The 25,429-nt window shown below is 32.9% G+C and overlaps 1 protein-coding gene across 4 annotated transcripts in view; it reads left to right on the top strand.

Moving 5' to 3' along the window:
- The window catches only part of mrj (DnaJ heat shock protein family (Hsp40) member B6 mrj), a 139,145-nt gene that overhangs the window by 68,870 nt on the left and 44,846 nt on the right, over positions 1–25,429 (top strand). For all 4 annotated transcript variants that reach the window (XM_088262042.1, XM_088262041.1, XM_088262039.1 and 1 more), the window contains exon 2: positions 161–248. The gene's annotated coding sequence lies outside the window, so the exon portion shown is untranslated. The remainder of the gene's footprint in view (positions 1–160; positions 249–25,429) is intronic.

The raw sequence follows: 25,429 nt of genomic DNA, 5'->3' as shown, positions 1-25,429 counted from the left end.
GTATTGCTGTTATGTTGACAGATGGCGCTGTCATTGCTTAAAAAAATTCAACATATTTTTACCTGTCCCGCTTATTTTAATGCGTTGTGTCTAGTACATCGTACGAGTGTGATGACTAAACGCACTTTTCAATGTTAAATTTTATTTCTTTTTTTTGCAGAGTTGGGGACCCCATCGATTGACTGACTTTCCACATAATCTCGGATTGGTTATAATTTATTTCCTGTTGGCTGTACCATAAAAAGCGGGTAAGTTCACATGCTCCCTGTTTACACACACTTACTTTCTTTTATCGTAATTGTACCTTACTAAAAATTATTATCGCGTCGAATCTCGATCTGCCTTTTTGCCATGCAAAAAATAAATCTATAAAGTGAAAAGCTCGAGACGAATTCGCTACCTTCGGAGCACTGTAATCTTGTGTGTTCACATAAACAAGTCGATTGAAAAGAACGTTTAAAAAAAAATCTAATAATGGTGTTGTGTGTGTGAGAAACTTTTAATTGAAAACCGGAACGGAATTATAGGCAGGCAGGTACTGTAATATGCAAAATCGTGAGGCGAAATTTCGCTGGTCAGGTCTATAAGTATCATCATATCGGTAAAACTTATCTCTGCTGTGATTCGGCAACATTTCGACGATATTTTTCAGTAACATTTTTTTTAAATTTCAAATATTAAATGTTAAAATTAAACACTGATTTTTTGACTCTACTCAATTGTACTTTATTGCCAAGGCGAAACAATTTTCATAAAATTTATTTTTATGAGTTTTTTTTGACAATAAAATACATTTTAGTAAACTCCGCCATTTTAGTAAATTGTCCGCCTCCGTAGTGTAATGGTCAGCACGCTCGGCTACCGTTCTGGAGGTCCCGGGTTCGATTACCAGGGGGGGTCAAATAAATAAAAGTGATTTTTTCACTGTAATATCTATTCAATATTACCCTGGACTGGTACCTGAAGCGGAGGGCTGATCACCTTTCCTTCATGTGTAAAAACGATCAAGATAACTCTGCGTTTATATGACGCAGTGCCCTATGCACCATTGGGGTGCGGATAAGGGTTTTATTATTTATTATTAGTAAACTCAAAAATCCGTGTTTGATTTTCGCATTTAATATATAAATTTGAATAAAGTTCTACAAATTAAGCGCCAAATCTATAAATATTGAAATTTCGTTCACAAATTTTCAATTTCGCTCCATTTTGTGTGAATACAAGATTTTTAATGAAATCTAAAAAACGAAAAGCTTCATGTAAATTGCTCCTCGAACAATGTCCAGTATTTTTAACAAACAATTTTAACGCATTTATTGTGAATAAAAAAACCGACTAAAATGTAAGATTGATAAACATTTTAAATGATATTTTCACGCGTCTCCTATTGTGTAATATAATTCGAGAAGAATTTTCTGAAACAGAGAAGGTTTCAGATAATAATTTTTCTTAAATCTACAGAATACATAGATGTAGCCGAAGAAGTAGCACGCGCAATATATTTTCAATTGGAGCACAAATATAACTTATGAAATTTGAGTACTGCGGTCGCCAATCATGGGGAAAATTGGTGAATGTTTCACTTGTGTAAAGTGGTCGCTTAAACCAGCCTGTTACAAGCGTAATCCCAGCAAACGACTCCTATGTTCTTTTTCATCTATGCTGAAATATCAATTCAAATATATTTTGGTAGTGGTGAAAATATTAATGTATACTGAACAAGAATAATATTGCCGTAGAGTATAATGTATTTACGATATGGATTAACGGATTTCTAATCTATAGTTTATAACGTACGATTAATTGATGGGATAAAAACAAAACAAATACTCAATATTTTATATATTACTTACATGCATATTTATTTTTTGTGTAATTCTATACGTAAAATAAAAATATCGGGGTATTTAATCGGGGATAGATGAGGAAATCTGTTGAAAGTGTGATCGTAAGAAGCTGCTTTATTGAAAGTTCGAAGCCAGTGCGTCAAATAGGTGAAGAAATCTGTTGAAAATATGATCGTAAGACGCTGCTTTATTGAATGTTCGAAGCCAAAGCGTCAAAGCTGAAGAAATCTGTTGAAAATATGATAGGAAGAAGCTGCTTGATTGCAAGTTCGAAACCAATGCGTCAAATAAGTTAATAAATCTGTTGAAAATGTGATCTATCGAAGCTGCTTTGTTGAGAGTTAGAAGCCAGTGCGTAAGAAGGGCATAATATAGTGTAAATATGGGGATGTGATGTTGCTTACGAAATTATGTATCTAGGTGCTATTGCAGCTGAATTAGAGTCAATCGGTAACAATTGCACTCTGTCAATAAGTAATAAAACGCCTTTAATTGGCTGAGTAATAACCACCGGTTAATTGAGTAGCTGTGAATCAGGCTCAAAGCGTTCCACGTAAGAAAGATTCTTTCTCCGATCGAGTCTAATGTCACGATCCTTTCAGTATTACATCTTTACGACCACTCATAATTATGTTGAACGAACCTACCTATTTAAACGTGAGTTTTTAGAAACGCGTTTATTTTGCGACTAAATCACCGTTGTAATAAACTCTGTATTACAGGCTGTTAGATTGACGATATTCCAGTGATGTCTTAAATTTGGCCATCAATTTGTGACTACTCTTATGTTCCCACACATCATCGTTCCTTTAATTCTGCTTTGACATATTCTATAACTGTGTTAATTGTCTTTATTCTATATCGTCTATTTATAGATTTTGTTTTCTATCACGTCACTGTTCATCCTACATAGATTCGAGCATAAATCTACTAAACAAGTGTGGGTTATATAATTTATCATTAAATCGGGTTCCTTCTATTAGCCATGCCTTCCGCGCGTATTCACAATTGCTTAAACAATTTGACTCTATAACGAAAAGTTCATACGAAAAAAGTAAAACCCGGCCCCCACCCTCTGTCGAACCTGGATGCAAGGGACATTTTCCTCTTATATCTCTCACGAGTAGAATAAACTCTAAACAAAGTTTCTATATTTTTCGTTCATCTAAATTGATTAACGTTGAATATGGGGATTATGATGTGTTCTACTCGTCATTGTCGTCGCTGAGATCGCCTACTCTCTAATTCCACATTCATATCGTGATGTGTCCCCAGTTTCACACAATTTTTCTTTGACTTGAGCTTTGATCTTTCACTTTTCCCCTTTTCCTCCCTCCCGTCCCTCTTCCGGGTATTTTCACAAATTTACAAATGTGTAATTTTGTAATTGAAATAGTACAAGTACTTCTTTTGTGTATCTCATTTATATGAATGACTTGATGATTGATGTTATTATTCTGTGAAATTCATAAATAAAATAAATAAAATGTCCATGCTTTCGTTTACGAGGGGGTAAAATGACAGGACCTTAAACCAGCTCTCGTCTGAAGAGGTTTCGTTTACGTCCGGGTCTCTTATATCCAGGTTCGACTGTATATCGTTTTTCAATCGTTCCGTAATAAAGGCGTTGGTTTTCTTTGAAATCCCTCCCATATCTCTTGGGTGTAAGGTAAAGATTGCCATTAAGCAAATAATGTTGCGCGCTAAGATATTCATCTGTATGAACTCGCACGGTGACCTTGTGTCGAATATCCGAATATCCTATGAATATGCATGAACCAGCTGATCGCGTGGTTGCTTGCTTGTGTTGTAGCACTGCGGAGCCAATAGTAATAATAATTGTCCATTATTCATAGCATATACCCATTCAATCAACTAGAAAAATAACATTGATTTTCAATTCAGCGATGAGCAATACAAATCGATTAAATAAATAGGCCAAGCTTTAATTTACTGTGATGATGTTTGCTTTGGAAAAAGCGTTTTTTGCGAGCTTTTTTTAGTAACAAAAAGCATTTCAATTGTAATAGTCAGAAAAAATGCTTCGCTAATTTGACATTATAAACAATATCGATGAATTTCTGTAACGTAAAATAAGGTATGAGTCGCACATATTTTTTAAATATCTGCCATCTCAACTTGCAATCGATTTCGACGGCGTGTTATTTTCGATGTAAGGAAATGAGTGTAAAAATTGAAAGAAAAAATTAATGGGGAAAAGTTTTATTGGATACTAGCTGTATTTATAACTGTTTTTGATAAAATCTTAGAGTGTATAGTTGCAAGTCGAATTACATTTTTAATTTCAATGTTTTTGTGAAAAAATTCAATTTATCTTTTACGAAAACTTCCAAGAACTCGCAAAAATATCCAAAAAAACTTTCTCATAAATCAAGCTCTTACATTAAAAACAAAGAATGCAATCAAATAAAAATGGTAAACACCTAAAAAATTAGAAGAAACATTTTTCTCTCTTGAAAAATTGCAGTTGGCTAGTAATGTTTTTCTAAAAACATAATTCTAAATTTTAAAAAATCACAAAGAAGGCGTAAATATAGTATGATAGAAGCCAATAGTTTACTTACTCCAATTAATTTTAAAAAATTGCATTTCACAATATAATATAATGAATAGTACAAATAAATTCTATTGATAAATAAAAAAAATATCTCACAAAGGCGGCACGTCCTGTGTGTGGGTAAATCTTTTATTTTAGGTACCTAATAATAGAGGGTACTGGAAGAATATAAAAAAATATAAATATGTTGAAAGTGCTTATATTAAATACAATTTTATTTTATTATAACATAAAACATAAGAAAATTAAAAATGTTAACAATAAGTTTACTCCATATGAGTTATAAATGAAAAGAAGAATTTACTTAGATGTGTTTTTTTTTTATAAATAATTTTAACAAAATCTTAAATCGAAACAAATTTAAATTTAAATGATTGGCGTAACAAGGCGAAACAATTGTCACAATTTTTATTTTCATGTGTTTTTAACAATAAAATGCAATTTAGTAGTCTCTTAAAAATCAGTGTGTCGGGTTGTGGTCCAGTGGTTAGTGTCTTGGATTCTTAAGTTCTCGGTTCGAACCCACTCTACCACAATTTGATACCTATTTCTAATAATGAACCGCTTAGGCTCACAGAAAAAGTATGAAATTTAAATATTTGTGTTAATAATAATACACATATTGTATTTCTCTTTAAAAAAATGATATACTTACATATAAACTAAAATGAAGTTCTACAAATGAAACGCTCAACCTATGAAGAATTTAAATATGGTTATTTATTTTTTATAATTATTGAAATAAATTATTTCTTATTTAATTATTATAACATCTACTTAGACGAGTTTGTCTACCGTTGTAACAAAAATGTGTTTACATTCTATTATTAGCTCGTACAATGTAAATACACTGCGGGAGAGTGCATAGTATACAGTGCCCTATACAGCGAGGCGTCTAACTGTGTTAGTGTGTCGGAAGGACACTAAATGGTGCCTCACCTGTTTTCTCGTTTAGTTATTTTAAAAACGAAAAAATATATGTCAAACGATTCGTTTTATGCTTAGTAATTTCTAATTTTTACAGAACACTCTCTCCCGTTCGTGAAATAATTCAAATCTGACTAAAAACATAAACGAAGAGACGTTTAATTTAATTGGTTTTGCGGGAGAATTGGGTTTTAAATTGAAGGCTTACATTGTTTATAAGATATGAATTTATTTTACGAACATTAGTCGGATTTTAAGTCTGCACATTTCATTTGAAAAAAATGCACCCCCATGTTAAATTACTTTAAAAGTATACTTACTAATTCAATATTTTATTTTTTCTATTATTTATATTGTATGAATAATAGTTCAACATGTTTCATTGTAGTATTTAATTTTATGTATTTGTTTTTTACTCTTAAAAAGTTAGTATGAGAGATGCAAGTTTATAAATAGTGATACGTCCACATATCATTACGAATGTACTGTTTAAAACAGTATAAATATATTCTCTGTACCTTTAGGTTATCGTTATCCTTTTACTTGGTAAATACCACCATTTCTCAAAATTTATTATTAGATTAAAACCAATATTTTTAGCTTTTCCACTTTTTTATTTGACCAGCGACCGGGTTTCGTCGTTACCGACATCATCAGACTGGTCTGACATCATCAGACTGGTCTGACAGACCAGTCTGATGATGTCGGTAACGACGAAACCCGGTCGCTGGTCAAATAAAAAAGTGGAAAAGCTAAAAATATTGGTTTTAATCTAATAATAAATTAAAAATGCAATTCCATCACGAAGTGTCAGTGGATAATATAAATCTATTTCTCAAAATCTATTGTAACACATCTTTCGAATTCCCCTTCATTTCAAACACCGCATGCAGAATGCATCGAAACACGTGTCACAATAGATTTTAAAAAATAGTGGTATTTACTAAATAAAACTTAAATTAAAAATGGGTAGATATTACTACAAAGTGACTGCCGAATCAATAAATGAAATTATATTTATACAATTAAAATGTAACATTGTTTTAAAATTACTTTTAATATTTTATTATAACTTAATTATAATGTCTACCAGTTTCGAAGCTAACCGCTTCTTTATCAAGACTGATTAATACTAAAACACTATCTACTTAACAAAATTCAAAATATTTTGACGGTTAGGCAAAGGAGCTTGGGTAGATGATCTCAAGTGGCTTTATTTTTTTGTGTTGATTGGCAGTCACAGTCAAAAAGCGATCAGGGATGATGAGTGATTGGAAAGATATTTTATAACGGACTTATCATTTACTTGTGTATTTATTAGTTGTAAATTATTATTAATTGCCTTTTTAATTTCTAATATATCCAAGTAATCTAATTTAAGTCCTCTATTGCATGTGTGTAATATATTTAGACCTTTATTTTTATCAAATGAGTGATTATTTTCTATTAGGTGATTGGCAAATTCAGAAAAATTATTATTATTTATTTATTATTAATTGTATTTATTCTCATAATAAAAAGAAAGTTATCAAATTCGATCATTACTTTTCATTAGATGATTTTTTTTTACCAATGTGTACAATTTGGTAAAACTCTTAAAGCCCTTAAAAATATAACAGGAAGTTGTAAACTAACCACGTAATTACTATTTAATCCATATTTAAATTAGTTTATTATAAATAAATGAATTATCTTAAATTTGCATAGCCATTGCTCATGAGGAAGTAACGATCGATAGTTTTTCCTTTTAAGGAAGTCTGTTTCAGCGAGATTAATTAAAATATTATTAAAGCATATCCTCATCCCGTCGTGATTAGTGCTAAACACTGTGGAGAGATATCTCATGTTTGAAACTTGACCAGGCGGTGTTATCGTCTCGATTGTTTACAAACACGTTGGACGTGTCGGGTCTACCGTATGTTAACAGGTGCATATCACCTGACCCCACCTACGAACGTGTTTGTTGAATTATAACATGTTGAGAATGTAATACGAACCTTATTATTGAATTGTAATTAGATATTTTTAACTGATTGCAAGAGATTTTTAATATATTGGGAGCCATTTTTTATTGTAATATTTCTTCACTTCTTCTTCTAACCCCTATCCGCACCCCAATGGTGCATAGGGCACTGCATCATATAAACGCAGTGTTTTTATTTTATTTTATTTTATTTATTCGGGAATTGTACAGCTTACATATAAAAAAAATGATATAATAAACAATAGTTACATTAACAATAGTAAACATTACATTACATTAACAAAAAATAGTTACGTTAAAAAAGCCAATTAAAGAATTCCACATTTATGTTATAAAACTATTAAAAAACATTCAGAGATTAAACAAAAAAAGGTATTATATAAAATAATAGATTTAGCAGGAAGAAGAAGGAAAGGAGAGGAATTAATAAGGGTGGTTAAAGGATTTTTTTTATCGTTAACACATGACGAAAGGTGATTAGCCCTCCGCTTCAGGTACCAGTCCAGAGTAATATTGAATAAATATTAGAGTGAAAAATCACCTACATTTATTTGACTCCCCCTTGGGAATCGAACCCGGGACCTCCAGAACGATAGCCGTGCTGACCATTACACTACGGAGGCGGACATTTTAATATAATAACTTGCAATTATCAACATCTATCGATAACTTCTTCTAGTTATTCTATATTTTTGTTTTTATTAAACCAATCAAATTATCCTCTTTTTCCACAAATTATTTGCTTTGATACTATTGGTAATATGAATGTTTTCAAAATGAACTCTTAATACCTGCTTAAGGCCGGATTTAAGCTCGCAATTTAATTTTCTTTAAACCCAGGTAAAATTTAACGTTTTCAATTAATGTTTTACTTAGTAAATACAACTATTTCTTAAAATCTACTGTGACACGTGTTTCGGTGCATTCCGCATCATTTTCAAACACCGTATGTGAAGCTTATTCTAAATTTTAGAGTTGGGTCCTTGGGACGTTGAAGGTTGAAGAGGGGGTAGTAGCTGTTTCTTATTTTTATTTATTAGTTTAATTTTTATTTTCAATTTTTATTAAAGTGACTGCCGAATCGATAAATGAAAATTTAACGTATTTAATTTGATTTACGTAAAACACCGTTTTTGTATTGAAAAAATAAGTTTTTCTATGAAATAGTTATGTAATATTTCGACGTGTTAATATGCAAAAAATAAATTAAATAAAACAATATTTTTTAAGGAATTTTTCACACTTTTCTTTTGATTGGGGTTGTTTTTTTTAAATGTATCAATCTTGTAAAAATTAAATAACCTGTATTTCATTTAAAGCGAAAGTCCCGAAAAATTTAATAAAATTACATATGTGTATTTTGGTATCATATCGATTCATAACTAAAAATCCACACTTTCGATTCAACTATAAAACTGTCGGAAATAACATACATACTTAACGAATGTAAAAGTCATGTGTCAACTCGCGGGACAGATACTGGAGTGATATTTACAGGTTTAATTTTTTTATCTTTCAATTTCCACCTCAGGTGTGCTACGTGATTGGCCGATATCTGGGAGGTTAGGTTAGGTTACTGGCAAAGAGAAAGGTTTATTTTTGACATCTCAACATAGATGAAGAAGAATATGGAAGTCTGGACATTTTACAGGGCTTACGACCGTCATAGGCTGGTTTAAGTGATCAATTTACACACGTGTTACATTCACCAATTTAACCCACGATTGAAAACCACACTACTAAAATTCTTGAAACTTCTAGATATATTGATCAAACTCATATCACAGTATGCAAGAGTTCACTAGAGACATATATGGTGGAATGAGGAAAGCTCTTGTTAAGCAGAAATTCTTTCATTTGTATGTGAGGTCCGAATCCTGGATTATATTCGCATTCTTGAGAAACGCTTGAAAACATAATTTTTTTATTTTAGCTCGTAATTTTACCAGTTAAGGAAAGGTTTTTTAAAGCAGAAACTCTTTCTGTTTTGAATATTGAAAGCATTAACTTTGTGGATCATATTGATATATTATTTCTCTAAATTTATTATAGTTATTATTAATATAGTTATAGTTGTTAATTTATTATTTAGTTTTTTTTTATTTTGGCTTATAATTTGACCAGTTCATTTATATTTTTAATTTTATTTTTAAGTATTTAGACACACTCAAAATGTTGTAAGAGAAAGGCTGCCGAAAATGGTAGGTAAACGATCCTTAGGGTCCTTGGCAAAGAAAGTTGGGGGGCAAAGTCTCCGGGTCCTGTCTGAGGGCGGGGGCGGAGCCCTGGCGCTCTGCCAGCCACTCTGTGGTGGAAATAACTCTTCGCCGATCATAAATAGCCCGCAGAGGTGACATGATTATTTCATTTTCCGATATCGGCGGACGAACTCCTTTGACCGTTCCGGCTTTGCATCTCTGCAGATGTTTCGAGGTGCCGATATGTGTATTTTGAGTGAAAATGTATAGAAATGGTTTTCGAATGCATTCATGTTTTTGTTTTATATTTTTATAATACTTTTTCTGTATCTTATCTCTAGCAATGCATATAGGCGAACGTGGCTCAAAGTTAGGTCAACTCAAATCGTTAATTAACACGAAACATTTTAACAACATTTTGAGTGTGTCCAAATTCTTGTTTACAAATCTGGATTATCTCCAATTTCATCTCACCAATAAATGTCTCTAGTGAAATTCTAGTGATTCAAGTACAGTGTTTCAAAATTGGATCACATGTATAGAAGTTCCAAGAATTTGAGTAGTGTGGTTGTCAATCATCAGTAGAGTTGGTGAACGTTACACGTGTGTAAAGTGATCACTTACACTATGCCTATGACAGTCGTAAGCCCCGTAAATGCCCATAATTCCATTTTCTTCTCCATCTGTATTGAGATGTCAAAAAATTATATGAAACATTTTATGTGTGAGGTGTGTTAACTGTTAGGAATAACGAATTTGTTATTTAAAAAAATGTATCTAAGTATATATATTTTTTGGTAATTTTATTTCTTGATTCTTTCTTCTTCTTCCTGGCTCCATCCCAACTTATCATCTTTGTAGACTATCAGGGTCAGCTCTCCTCGTATACAACGTCACCTAGGCCATGCCTTCGAATCATGTTATCTTTCTGTAGTATCCTTGATTTTTTTGGTCGTCTTCTAGTTGTCTTTCGAGAAAGATCCATGGCGTTTACAATATGTTTAGGTTTTCTACGTCCTATGTGCCCACACCATCTCAATTGCCTTTCCTCTACCTTACTGTTGATGTCAGTTACACCCAGGCTTTCTCGAATGCGTGAACTCTTCATTCTGTCTCATGATTTTGTCCCATCAAAAATTCAAAACTTTTTTTTTTTATTTCTCTGAAACGCATCATTCTAATCGCCTCCAAGTGCATATTTATAAAAATACTCGTTTTGTAAACACATTTCGTCATTTGTTTTACGTTTTTCCTTTCACTGATTATTTACGAATCGGTTACCGTCGAGTTAAACTTGCGTCAACGATCGTTACGTCAAATATGCGTAGAAGAAAAAAGTACGCAAACGTCAAACTTTATTTTTTAAATACGAATATGTGCCGGTGTAATGACTTGTAGGTGTGTGTGTGGCATGTTGCGCTTTGGGAGTTTTTTCTCCCATTTATTGGAACATTTTTTGCATTTCACAATATAATATAATTGTATTATATTACAAAAATATCCTATTATATTGAAACGAAAAAATCCCACAAAGGCATGGCCTGTATGTGGGTATATATATTTTAGGTTATAATAAAGGGTATTTGAAAGAATACTATAGATATAAAAAAAATATAAATAGATCAAAAGTGCTGATATAAAATACAAAATTTTGATTCGAAAAAAAGTCAACAATAAGCATATACCTATTACACGAGTTATAAATTAAAATCTATAATTTAAATTTATAGTCTGTCGGAGTAAACGGTACGATCGTTTGACAATAATAGTCCTAGTTTGTTACGATCTCGATCCAATAACAATTAAAGTGCATTTAGATTTTTTTCCTTCGAGTCAGAATATATTTTTACACCGAGAGAGTGGGTGATATTTTTATCCACGGCAATCATTGATTCTAAAACTTTCATTAATTAAAAGTTTTATTACCCAATTGGATTCAATTGATTAAACTTTAAGTCAATTAGTAAGGCAAGGTGATCAGTCCTGCGCTCCAGATTGTTAGATACTGAAGTGGATATTAGGGATGTAGGGACGTAATTAAAGGAAAATAGGGTCAAGGACACTACTGCTATGTGGGAAAACGGAACAGCAGTAATGGCTAGGTCACTCGGAGGTTGCATACGCGTACTCCTACGAGGTTGTGTAGTTTGGTACACATTATTATGTAGCAGACCCTTGAGGATAAATAAATAAATTATGTAGCTTGAATTCTGAATTAATAAATGAATTAGAAACTGGAAACTGTTGAAATGCGAATGCTTAGACGGTCAGCAGAAGTGTCCCTTAGAGACAAGATAAAGAGTTCACGCATTCGTGGAAGCCTGGCTGTAACCGACATCAATAGTAAGGTAGAGGAAAGGAAACGGAGATGGTATGGGCACATGGGACGCGGAGAACCTGATCATTGTGAACCAGGCAATCGCAATGGATCTTCCTCGAAAGACATCTAGGGGACGACCGAAGAATTCATGGATGCCACAGATAGATAGATTTGAAGGCATGGCCTAGGTTACGTTGTCCATGATAGGAGGAAGGAGTTCCTGATTGGCCTACACTTTATTATCCTTCCTGCTCCCAACACAGATGAAAATAAATAATTGTTCTTAGTTAGAAGAAACAAAAATCCACTTGACACAAACCCTGTACATAATAAGCAATCTAAATAACAAATGCAACTCTCATCTAGAAAAAATACTCAATGTCTTGCGAGAAACACTCAATTCTCCTTTTTTAGAGTTTGAGAACCGCGTTGGTCAATGTAAACAAACATACTTGAACAATTATTTATGGTGCGGAAGTAAAAATAAAGTATTAGATCAGTTCGCGCTTCGGCGGCGATTAGTGCCGGGCATTACAGTACAGCGGCCGGGCGGCGGCGGGGGCGGGGGCGGGGGGCCCTCCGAGAACTGGCACTTCGGACCAATGCCAATGGGATACTAACCATCGCCATCGAGGAAAATTGCCTTCCCGATGGGCGAACAGCCGTCAAAGAGAATTAGTGGTTCTAATATATTTACGGAGAATTTTCACTGTTCGTTTTCAATGGTTTCGTGTCAGATATCGCTCACTCCTTTCAAGAACGTTTTTTGATTTATGACGTTCTTGAAAGGAGTGAGCGACATGTGCAATTAAATTTAAAAAAACGAACTAATAACGACATAATAAGTGTGTCTAAATACTTTTTCACAAATCTGCGTTTTCTCCACTTTCAAACCAACATACATGGCTCTTGTGAACCCACATGTCATGAGATTAATGATTTATGTAGGAGATCCAAAAAATTGAGTAGTTTGGTTTTCAATCATGAGTGAATGGTGAATGTTGCACGTGTGTAAAGTGATCTATTGATAAGTCTGTGATGGGTTATTAGCCTTTTAAATACCCAGACTTCCATATTTTTCTTCATCTACATATATTGATGTCTTTTCTTTAAACCACTTCTTAATATATTATTAGATTAAAACCAACCAAAAAAAAACCAATAATTTATTATTAGATTAAAACCAATATTTTTAGCTTTTCCACTTTTTTATTTGACCAGCGACCGGGTTTCGTCGTTACCGACATCATCAGGCTGGTGATGTCGGTAACGACGAAACCCGGTCGCTGGTCAAATAAAAAAGTGGAAAAGCTAAAAATATTGGTTTTAATCTAATAATAAATTAAAAATGCAATTCCATCACGAAGTGTCAGTGGATAATATAAATCTATTAAAAAACACTTCTTAATAATTAGTCGTAACTTAATTCGGTTTTTGTATTTTTTGGTTTTCCCTTAAAGCTGATTGGTTGTTTTCAAAACTAATCGTTTGAATAAAATAAAACTCAACAAGTGGTATTATACAAACGTGTAATTTTTAAATAATCTAAATGTCATTCCATAAAGTTAGTGCCGAATCTATAAATAATACAGTTCCAATGTCACCAGCGTCAGTATCAAATCAAATATCAGTGATCGAATTCCATGACTTTTTGGATTCGATCCCTTAAAGCTGTTCACAAATTCGGTTGCGTATTGCGTATTCTAGCTCGAAATAGATTTGACAATTTAAAATCAAAAACACAAGCTGGAAATAAATACAAACCAAGAAAGGTAACGAGCATCATCCTAATCGGGTATTATAACTAAAATATAATGATAATTGAAAATAAAAGTAATAACTGAAAAAGTATAAATTATCCATCAGTCACGCCTCTATTCAATATACCTCGTTTCAATTTGCGAGATCATCCTCCTGTAAAATTAATCGTCAAATCCATGATTCTTTCACAGCCTGACCTTTAACTACCACACTCAAATATAAATTACTTTGTTTCCCGAAATGATCTTTATAACAACCTGAAACCGTATTTAGAAAAATTACATCGTCTTCATGGATGATCTCGTTATTTAACATAATATCTCGTAAATTTTAAACTATTTGTATAAATTTAATGATTGATTATAAAAAATAAAACACGTGTATAATACCACTGATTGAGTTTTATTTCATACGACTATTTTCGAAAATTACAGATGTTTTCATCTACAGGTGATCACAAAAACTCAGTTTTTGTGATCATCTATCGATGAAAACATCTGTAGTTTTCGAAACCAGTCGTGTGAAATAAAACTCAATTAGTGGTCTTAATACAAGCGTTTAATTTTTAATAATCAACATGTCACTCCACAAAGTTAATGCCAAATCAATAAATATAATTTAACGATTCGTTATTTTATATTTTTCCTCTCATTTTAATTTCTTATTTCGACCAAACTTTACGCGCACGATTTAAATTATTTAACGATAATATTTCATGTCGCGAAAAATGCCCTAAATTTCGTATTCACGTATGTTTACTGAACAACGGTATTTCAATATTTTCAGTGCCATTTTTACGTAACAAATTGAATTTTGTAATTTGTTCGAAGCAATAAATTATTTTACCCCATTGTATTAAATTCATTTCAATGTCATTATTTATACATTACGTACCGATATTTTTCTTGAAAGATTCTCGCGCAGTGCCTATAAATTTACTTCAACCACGCAACTTGGCGTTTACTTTATTTTTAACTTGCTTTAACATGCGTTCGCGGTTGATAGCTCGGCTATCCAAACTTAAAACACAGTAAGGGACATTTTTTGTAGTAGGTTTTTTTAGCATTTTTGGACTAAGTAGAATCTACTTAGTCTAAAAATTAAAAAAAAAACGTACTACAAAAAAAATGTCCCTTACTGTGTTTTGAGTTTGGACAGCCGAGCTGAGTACATGTAATTTTTCAGCAGGGCTATTGATCAGTATAATAAATATATATTCACCGCAGGACAAAAAAAATTACGAGTTTACCTGCTACCGCACGCCTTGACTTTACTTAACTCTTTTTCTAAGAAATCCTTTTTCGATACCTCTTTCTTTTGTTCGATAAATTAAAGACACTATGTGTCACCTTTCTACAATATTTATATTTAAAAATGTCTCAAACAGTCTTGTTTTACCCGCGTTTGAGTGAACATAACACAACAATCATGAAAAGTGCAAAGAAAATGTCGATTGCGATAAAATCCAAAATAATCACACTGTCGCAACAAAACATATCTAATCGTGAAATATCTCGTCGAGTTGGGTATTCAGAAGGTGCAGTGAGGTTTTTATTTAAAAAATTCTAAGAAACTGGATCCATAGAACGGAAAAAAGGAAGCGGACGGGGGCGCGTGACATCTGCCCGAGATGATCGCTTAATAAAAAAAAATTTATGCGCGATCGATTTTTAACAGCATCTGAAATACACGCAGAGGTGCAGTCTACCAGCACATCAACATTTTCAGTAAAAACAGTGTCCAGGCGGCTGTTGGAGCATGGTTTCCAAGCACGAATACCCGCAAAGAAACCATTACTGACGAACAAAATGAAGAAGGCTAGACTGGATTGGGCGAAGGAGCACCAGAATTGGACCTTGGAGGATTGGCAAAATGTTATTTTCTCCGATGAATCAAAATTCAACCTTTTTGGTCCAGACGGCATAAATATAGTTCGACGAAAACCTGGGGAAAGATATCATCCGTCGTGCGTCACTCGAACCGTTAAACATTCACCCTACGTCATGATTTGGGGGTGCATGACAGCGTACGGTTTGGGACCTCTAAATTTTGTACAGGGTACGATGAATGCCATCCAGTACAAAAAAGTGTTGAAAAACCATCTTATTCCAACAATCGAGGACATTACGTAGTATACCGCGGACCCGATTTTTCAGGACGATTCTGCGCCGTGCCATAGAGCCCGCACTGTGAGTACAAATATTTATTTTTTTAATGCATTTTGTGACCACTTGATAAATAATTTATTGTTTTTCTTACAGATCAATGAATTCAAGGATAAAATTGGCTTAAAATCGATGACACGGCCCGGGAACAGTCCTGATTTGAACCCGATAGAAAATTTATGGGCTATTATGAAGAAAAAAGTCGGAAAAAAAATCAAAAAACATTGAGGAATTAAAAAGAAACTTGATTCAAGTTTGGGAAGAAGAAATAACTTCAGAAATTTTAGATTCGCTTTACGCTTCGTTAAATAATAGAATTTTACATGTTATAAAAAATAAAGGTGAATTCACTAAGTATTAAATATTTTTAAATGTTATAATATGTTTTAATGTAAAATACCTTAATTTAAAATAAAGCGATTAGAACCTACTTCTTAAATATGAATTGAAAAAAAACATGTCTTTTATTATTTCATCACAAACACTCGACCATAAATGAACCGTTATGAGTCTCTAAGGTTCGGGTAATCTGATACCTGAAATATAATGGCAATTTCCAAGTACAATTCATGAGTAGGATCTTTTATTTTAACCTTGAAGTAACGAGTAGTCATCACATATGTCAAACAATAAAAAAAAACTAATTAAATATCAAGAATAATTCATTATGTGTCAATTTTAGTTTTTTTGAGGACTCGTAAATTTTTTTGTCCAGGGGTGTATATATACATACTTTCCTCTTCTAGAAAATTCATTAACATACCTACATTAATATTTCATTTATTCTAACCCTCTCCCGCAACCAAATGGTGCATAGAGCACTACTACATAGCATCGACGCAGTGTTACATTCATCGTTAATTACATGAAGGCAGTCAGGGTGATAATAAATAAACAAGTTTATAAAAATCACATGTCAACATAGATGAAGAATAATATAGAAGTCTGTGTATTTACAAGGCTTTCGACCTGTCATAGGCTGGTTAAGTGATCACTTTACACACATTCATTCAATATTATTTTATATTTATAATTTTTATTAATATACCATGCTATATTGTATATACATTCATACAGTAAATAAGATTTATTATTTAAAATTTTATAGATATCTCAACAGAGACGAACAAGTTTAAAAAAGGGAATATGAATGTCGCAACTGTCAATGATCTGAATAGTTTTCAGTGATCACTTATCACACTTTGTAAAGTTCACCATTCAGCCTTATTGATTAAATTTCATATTTTTTTGAACCTGTTAATATTATTATTATTATTAAAAGCTCGTAAGCCCAGACTTCCACATTTTCTTATCAAAAAAAACTTCTTTGTCTTTGTTATCATCTATTAACATCTATATTACAACTTCTCAGGATTAGAATCCAGTATTAGAGTACAAACATTCGGATATACTTAAAATATGGTTTCAACTGTTTTAACCTAGTGGCGTTAACTACATGCTTTCACTGAAATGGGAATTATAAAATATTTTTCAAGTAAGCTTTGGTTGGGTAAAGCTTTATCCTAGCAGGGCGTGATTGATGTCTCAATAAATATTCCACAGAGTTTAAAGTGGAAACAGTTTGGTTACGGATCATTATATGGTTAACTGGTGTATTAATGTGTGGGCCGTATTGAAATATTTTGTTTATTAGGTCTTTAAGTATTTTATCCTTCCCACGTTTAACACAAGAAAGTACTTCAAAAAAAAAATACAAAGTGTTTTTTTGTTGTTGTTTTGTTGATAGATGAATGGATTCTAACTGAAAAATAAACTTTATTTAATTTAAGTTTTACTTTGTAAATACCATAAATTAGTAAATTGAAAAAAGATATTACCACAAAGTGACTGCGGAATCAGGAATCAGCATATTGACAGTATTATGAAATATATAAAAATCTAAATACTGACAGTAAAACATTGTCATCACAACACACGCATGGCTGCTGCAGTGTTGGCAATATTAAAAATTAGTAATAATTGAACCTGTGTCTTATTATCTGTAGTTACTAATTATCTGAAATATGTCAGTAATAGGGGCTAGGTCAGTATTAGGGGCGTTTATCTTATACAAAATAAATTGCTTATCGATTTTCAAGTGTTTGGGGATATACCCAATGAACACCATTACGATCTTAAAAATTAATTAATTCTAAATTATTCTTCAAACCCTTTTCCGCACCCGCTGGTGCATAGGGCACTGGATCATATAAACGCAGTGTTATCTTGATCGCTAACACATGAAGGAAATGTGATCAGATCTACGCTTCAGGTACCAGTCCAGGGTTATATTGAATAAATATTAAAATGATAAATCACTTATATTTATTTGACTCCCCCCTCCCTGGGAATCGAACCCGAGACCTTCAGTAAGGTGCTGACCATTACCCTACGGAAGCGGACTAAATTATAAATTACTGTTATATTATGTTGTAAAGTATGAATTGAAGAATTGTAATTAATTTTCATATAGCTTTTTTATCATCTTTTTTTTCACTATTTTTTTGACATTTATTATTCAAACAATGTGTTTTCTAATTATTTTAACAGGTAGGTTAAATTTCTTGACGGTGACCACTCAAATCGAGTGCAAGTAAATTAGTAAATGTCGTCACGGTCGCTTTAATTACGCGAAAGCCTTCATTCGTTTTATGCGCTCTCTTGACGCACTTAAACTCCAAATTGCGCGACACGAGATAAAGGACGTTTAATGGTTTTTCAATTAATTGATTGTGGCCGCTCTGTTTTTTATGACTATTTATGTGCACCGTGCGTATACACGAAACAGAAAATAATACAGTGATCAAATGTGGCCATTAATTTTTCCTCGTCTTGCTCAGCGCGTATAATACACGAAATTTAAAATAATATATCGCTCACTCCTTTCAAGAACGTCATAAGTCAAAATACTTGATTTTTCAGGAGAGCGTTTTTAATGTTAAATATTATAATACAATGCATGAAAAATAAATATGAAGCCACTTTTTGAACTTTTTACTGTGCAACAGATCTTTTTAGGTAAAAGCTGAAGGTTTTTCTCCATTTGAAAAATATTTAGTATATTTGAAAAAGCAATTAAACAATACATTTTCTTCAAAATGCAAAAACAACACTTTCTGCCCTGTAGCGGGTAAATATTAAGTTAAAATTATGCCGCTTTTGCCGGGATATAGTACATTTTCTGGGCATTCCGAAGACATGTACAACTGAAAATTGTCGATTTTTGATTTATGACGTTCTTGAAAGGAGTGAGCGATATGTATATTGAATGTTGTCCCACCGCATTCTCCAATCTGATACAGAAGCATCTAGCCTTCCTGGCAGACCCTCTCTTGCAAAGCAATTTTTTGTTGTTGTTTTATGAACTAAGTAACGAAAATTATATAAAATGCGAAATAAAATTGTTAAAATTTACATTTAATAGCTTTTAATGTCCTTGTCGCTGCCAATTTAAATAAATACAAATTTGTTAAACCACCACCAAATTTTCTACAAGTGCCCCAGTGTAAATTTTGCCTTCAAGTCTGCAGCGCCAAAGGCACGTTTGCCAAATTAAATGCGCTGGTAGCGAACTTGTATGATCACACTTGAAAAGAGTTTTGCATTAAAGACGGATTTGTGAGATCTTATTTAGATTATTATTCTTAGATTTCTACTCTTTCGGCAGAGCATAACTAGTTATGTTATACATCTAGAGTGCTTGTACACTAAAAATAAACAGTATAAAGAATTGATCAAATAAAAAAAATAAAAAAATGTCGTAAATGAAGTAATGTAACTGAATTTTTAGTTGTTATCGAGAATATTATAACAAAGTAAAAATTATGTAAACACCTTTCAAAGTATATTGAAATTCGATAAATTCTGTAGTACAAACGGAAAAATTACGACATCTTGTGTGTGATTTCTTCAAAAATAAAAATGTATATTCAGCCGTTTATCCAGTGAATTGCCACTAAATTCATGTAATGTTTTAATATAAATATTCTTGGTCGATCGAAATCAATCGAGGATTCTTCGTAATCATACTTTTATAATAATATTCTTATTTTTCTCATATAATTACCTATATAAATATTTCTTTTATGCTTTTGGCATACAACTTTTCTCTCTTGAATATTTTTGTATCGTATTGAACACTATAAAATCGTGAACGTCTATATTATAAATATTCCGGAAATGTCTATCCTAAAAATATAATTAAAATAAATTTTTAATTTCTGCGTTCTATTTTTTTTTTGACTCGATTATCTTATATTTTCCTGAGTGTTGCCCAACACAGGGATGGCAAACCTTTTTGAGTCTGAGTGCCAAAAAGATTTGTTTTTCATTCAACTAATATGTCGCGTGCCACATGCCATGGAAATAAAAATGCATCAATTGTTTGTGTAACTTCAGATTTTTAATATAAACAAAGCACGTAGAAACAAAAGAAATAGAAAAACATTCAGTGAGATTTTATTACAAAATGCGATTAACAATGCGATCTATTCATGCATGAATGTCGAGATATCCTTCGTTTCTGTCATTTGCCAAACTATTGATGAAGGAACAAAATACACATGGCTATTGAAATATGTTTTGAATTATTTTATCTTCTTCTTCTTGGCCTTATGGCCTGTTTTTAAGAGTGATTAGTCTCCCGCGTTGTCGATCCCCAGTTGTCGATCCATCTTTTGGGTCTGCCCGGGAGTCATTTATCTTAGGGATGGCCGAACAGCGCAATGCGGGGGTGCCTGGATGGTTCCATTCTCCTCACATGCGCACACCATTGTCTCCTTCGTTGCCTCCCCCACTTGACGACATCTTCGATCTCGCATATTTCCCTTATCCTGGCGTTTTTTATTCTGTCTCTTAGACTCTTGCCTGATATGAACGTTTTTGAACGAAATTATACTATTCCTAAAAGTTTTTTGTAAAATCACTTTAATTTTTTTCTCTTCATTCGCGTAATATGCAAAATCGTCGCGCATGACACCTATGGCACGCGTGCCATAGCTTCGCTATCCCTGGCCTAACATTATGTCGGCTTGTTGTGTACCTTTGCAATTATTGTATAACTGAGGAATCTGGTACACATATTATGTTATTTAGAATATTATGTAAATGTTTGAGTACGCAAGACAATGGAACATTCTGCTGAATACTTGTTGGTTCGTTCCCACAGATGTATTTATTATTAAATACACTGGCATTGTTGAGTATTATTTTTTTATATATCTGAGAATTCTGCTTAAATGACACCATATTAATTATCACAAGTTTTTTTTAAATTCAATGTAAATTGTGACACTAGATTATAAATTTTAAACCTAGACCGCGGGACTTTTTTCAATGTACCTTAATACAGGACTATCGTAAAATATGCGACGCTAGGAAACAGACATTTTACCAAAAACGTTTACTGAAAAGTTTTGAAAAAATAAGTGCGTTTTTTGACAACTTTATATAAAATACGAACATAAAATATCGGTAAAAAATTATGATACATGCCAGTTGTTACTACACCATTTCCATATCCAATACGATAATGTTCATAGCGGTAGCTCTTCCTACAGGCATAACCATCGCCAGGTTGGTCCTGTATATAGGAATGTGAAACAATCTATGCCGACGCTGTCTTAGGTAACTATCGGCAACATACATATTAATATATATTTATATGGCTTTTGAGACATTTCACTTTACATATACCATAAACTTGAATACTTTATTTATTGTTTCGGCATTTACTTTTTGGTGAGACATGTTAAAATGATTAAGGAAACACTTGTTTTTATACCACTTGAATTAATTAATGACTGAAAGTTATCATTCACACCTGACGATGGAAGTTCAGCTTCAGAAACTGGTAGTCATTAATAAATTCAAGTGGTATAAAAACAGGTGTTTCCTTAATCATTTTTACTTGAATACTGTTTAAAAGTTTGCAGTAACGTCGAAGAGTTGTAATTTCGCGGAAATGATATAACGGCAGATATGATTTCTCAATTGGCGCGAATTATCGTTTCTATTTCGGTTCGTTGTAAATTCATTTAGTGCGTTGTTTTATTTCCGTACCATCTTCAGTGGATCCGTCGGTATTTCGGGATTGTCGCGAGTCGGAACATTCCGCGGCTACCCGGGAAGTGGGAAGGCAGACGCGCGGCGCGGCCCGCGGACGGCCGGACACGTGTGCGCGCGGCCTTAATGAGCGAAACACGGAGGGCCCGAATAAGGGCGCTTGTGCACTATACGGAATTTTACCGTCCGGCACGTCAGTTAGCGTTTTAAAACAAAGCTTGGATTGGCTTGTGCTTTTGTCCATCTTTCTTCGGATCGGTGCGTGAACACGTTGCGCTTAAATTCGATCACGCTAAACTGTCGTAGTCGCTTTCATTTTTCAAAACCGGACCGGCGGATGGTCGAATTCCGGGTAGTGGACAATCGCCCTAAGGGCGCTTGTGCACCATACGGAATTTTACCGTCCGGCAGTCCGTTTTTTTTCCAAATAAAAAGCGGCTACGACAGTTTAGCTTGATCGAATTCACGCGCACCGTGATCGGGCACCGATCTGGAGAAAGACGGACAAGTGCACAAGCCAATCATCCGTTTTTTCATGCTAACCGGACTGCCGGACAGTAAAATTCCGTGTAGTGCACAAGCGCTCTATTTCTCTACATTCTTCTCTGGAAAAACAACGCGACACGTGGTAGTTTATAAATAGAAAGACCATAATTGAACAAAGATTTTCGATCTTGTCTTTATTATTATGTTCCACAGCTCGTAAGCCTATACATCTTCTTCAAACCCTTATCCGCACCCCAATGGTGCATAGGGCACTGTATCATATAAACGCAGTCTTGATCGTTAACACATGAAAGAAAGGTGATGAACCCTCCGCTTCGGGTACCAGTCAACGTAATATTGAATAAATATTAGACTGAAAAAATCACTTATATTTTTTGACTCCCCCTGGGAATCGAACCTGGGACCTCCAGAACGGTAGCCGAGTGTGCTGACCATTACACTATGCACCTGAAATGGAGGACCCGGGTTCGATTCCCAGGGGTAGTCAAAAAAATATAAGTGATTTTTCACATGAATATTTATTCGATATTACCCTGGATACCTGAAGCGGAGGACTAACCACCTTTCCTTCATTTATTAACGATGAAGATAATACTGCGTTCATATGACGCAGTGCCCTATGCACCTTCGGATGCAAATAAGGGTTTTGAATTAATGATTTGACTGGTGTTTATTTTCTTGATTATTTATCATATGAAGGCAGGGTGATCGTTCCAGCGCTCCAGAATTATCTTCTCCAAATAATTTTAAAAAATTACTCCCACAAAGAGGCATGCTTAAAATAGTTGCGTGCGTTTGATTTTGTGTTTAAATTTACCGTACACATATCGTAGAATGATTGAGACAAAACGCTCGCATTTATCCACTGCTCGTTATTAGTATCCGATCCGCATCCAGAGATGAAAGAAAATCCCTGTAAATTATCCCGATGTCCCGTCAGAGTAATGGGTGCAATAATTCTCTCGGTCAGACCAGTGGTTTCCATCCGCGTTAATAGATTCACAGCGATACTATGTTATTACCATCTTTTAAGTCAGGGGTGGCGAAACTTTTAAAGCCAGAGCGCACATAAAAAATCTATGTAATAATATGTTATTATATAAAATGTTAAAATCAAACACTGATTTTTTGAGTTGTGATCAAATTGTATTTTATCGAAAAAACACATAAAAATAAATTTTGTGATACTTGTTTCGCCTTGTTATGGCATTTTCAAACGAATGTCATTCCATGACGGCGAAACAATTTTTACAAAAAATTGTTTTTTTTTAACAATAAAATACAATTTAGTAGATGAAAAAAATCAGTGTTTGATTTTAGCATTTAATATATAAATTAAAATGGAGTTCTACTAATTAAACGCCAAATCTATAAATATATAATAATATGTGAAATAAAAATGCATCAAATGTTTGTTTAACTTTACAGATTTTAAATATAAACAAAGCATTAATACATCGAAAAATTTAATTAAGTAGGTACCTATTAATGGCAAAATAAAAGAAATAAATAAAAAAATGACTTAATAAAAAAAAATGTGGTTCCCTTAAATTTTATAAATATTTTTTATTTACATTTTTGTTGTTGGATGTTCAATGCCAATTTTGTTTGTATATCGGGTTCATAATGGTAGCTTTCAATATAATACAAGCAATAGTACTTTCGTCTGTAAGTATTAACTTTTTAAAATATTTTGTATAATCACTTTTTTCTTCATTCGCGTGCCATGCAAAATCGTGTCAAAGGTTCGCTATCCCTCTTTTAAGTATTAACCATTTGTTCCGCACCTAGGCGGTTATATGTAAGTACAAGTACTTATAATTGATTTGCTTTCTAATAACATATTGAGATTTATACTTTTTTGTTGTTTTTAATGTAAATCATCGCGCAAAGGAAGTTAAAAATGCTTATTGAAAATCGAATCGTGTATTTTTTAACGAATTCACAATGGCAATTTCATAGGCAGGAAAGGCACTGTAATTTGCGTGCATAAATGATAATGCTGCTTGACTAGTTGATTACTTTGTATCACGAAACGTTCAGGCTATTTTCTTTTTCAACTATTGATTTTCTTACGATATTGTTTTCAATATAACATACTGAACCGTGCGAGTTTTTCTCTAAAACATATCGATTTTTAATTTAAGTTTTAATTAGTAATTTAACTTTTTCTTAGATCTATTGTGACACGTGTTTCGATGCATTCCGCATCATTTTCAAACACCATTTGTGAAGCTAAGTCTATATTTTAGTATTCTCAATATTATTCATATTTAAAGCATTTACTTTGTGGTTAGTCATTTTTACTTATTTTTTTTTTACAAAAATGTTAATAAAATTAGTATATAACCACTCACCGAGATTTTTACGTCTACCGGTTTTGAGACCTACCCGTCTCTTCGTCAGGACAATCACTAAGACATCATGCAAACAATACTACCCTTCACCACCATAGCACCATTTACACACTCGAACTACACAAAATGTCTAACACATGCGATTTTTGGTCGACCCGAAGACCAACATGCACTATAGTTTTCAATACAGACATGCGTTACGAGCCGAGGTTAAACGTGCAAAAAAATATTTTAGAATTCTATATTTTAGAGTTGTTTCCTTGGGACTTTGAAGGTTGAAGAAGGGATAGGAGCTGTTTCTTATTTTTATTTATTTATTATCTTTTTTTTCTTATCAGTGGGAACATAGACAAATGGGGGGAGGCTTTAGTCATTGTCATATTGTTAATTATGGGTTTATTATTAATTATATTTTTACGAATTTCAATTGTTTCAAAATTTTACCGTTTATGACTTTTTGTGTTAATATTTTTAAGGATTTCTACGTTATTGTTGTTATATACCGAATCAATAATTTGTTTTTAATTCATCAATTTAGTCAATGGAGTTATGCAAACTAGACGCCTTTAATATAAGGGAGATTTAAGTGTGTAACATTTTGATTTATGTTATAACGGAAGTAATATATTTTCTACCAATTTTATTAGCGAAACAAATGCTGTAATTGAAATTGATTGCATTTTTAATATCGTCGTGTAATTTGTATATTATATTTTATCTGT

This window comes from Brachycentrus maculatus, unplaced genomic scaffold (assembly GCF_059751285.1).
Source record: "Brachycentrus maculatus isolate JH-2025_06_01 unplaced genomic scaffold, ASM5975128v1 h1tg000172l, whole genome shotgun sequence".
Lineage (NCBI taxonomy): Eukaryota > Metazoa > Arthropoda > Insecta > Trichoptera > Brachycentridae > Brachycentrus > Brachycentrus maculatus.
The sequence above is the reverse complement of the archived record's forward strand: the minus strand, read 5'-3'. Positions and strand labels throughout refer to the sequence as shown.